Here is a 342-nt window from a genome sequence, read left to right as displayed (position 1 = left end):
GGGGCAGGCAGGGGAACACCAGCACCTCCCAGGAAAGCTCTCAGCGTGTCCTGGACTGTTTTCCACAGAGGATTATTATATATAATATTTCTAAACGCACCTCGCAGCCTTTCCACTGCACGGTGTGTTTACAAGCACAACAAAACTGCATTGTGTTTAAAGTGAGGACCGTGGCTGCTGCACCTCTCCCCCTGCAGCGCAGATCCGACCTGCACGGGACTTCAGAGCCTAAACTCTTTTTATTATTTAAATATTCAGTATTTTCTCTTACATGTTGTCTTACATACATGTACAACTGCTACGTATACTGTAATTGTCAAAGGAGCAGCGCCGCAGTAGGAG

The sequence above is a fragment of the Austrofundulus limnaeus genome, unplaced genomic scaffold, assembly GCF_001266775.1.
Source record: "Austrofundulus limnaeus strain Quisiro unplaced genomic scaffold, Austrofundulus_limnaeus-1.0 Scaffold393, whole genome shotgun sequence".
NCBI classification, from domain to species: domain Eukaryota; kingdom Metazoa; phylum Chordata; class Actinopteri; order Cyprinodontiformes; family Rivulidae; genus Austrofundulus; species Austrofundulus limnaeus.
Note: the sequence above shows the minus strand (reverse complement) of the source record.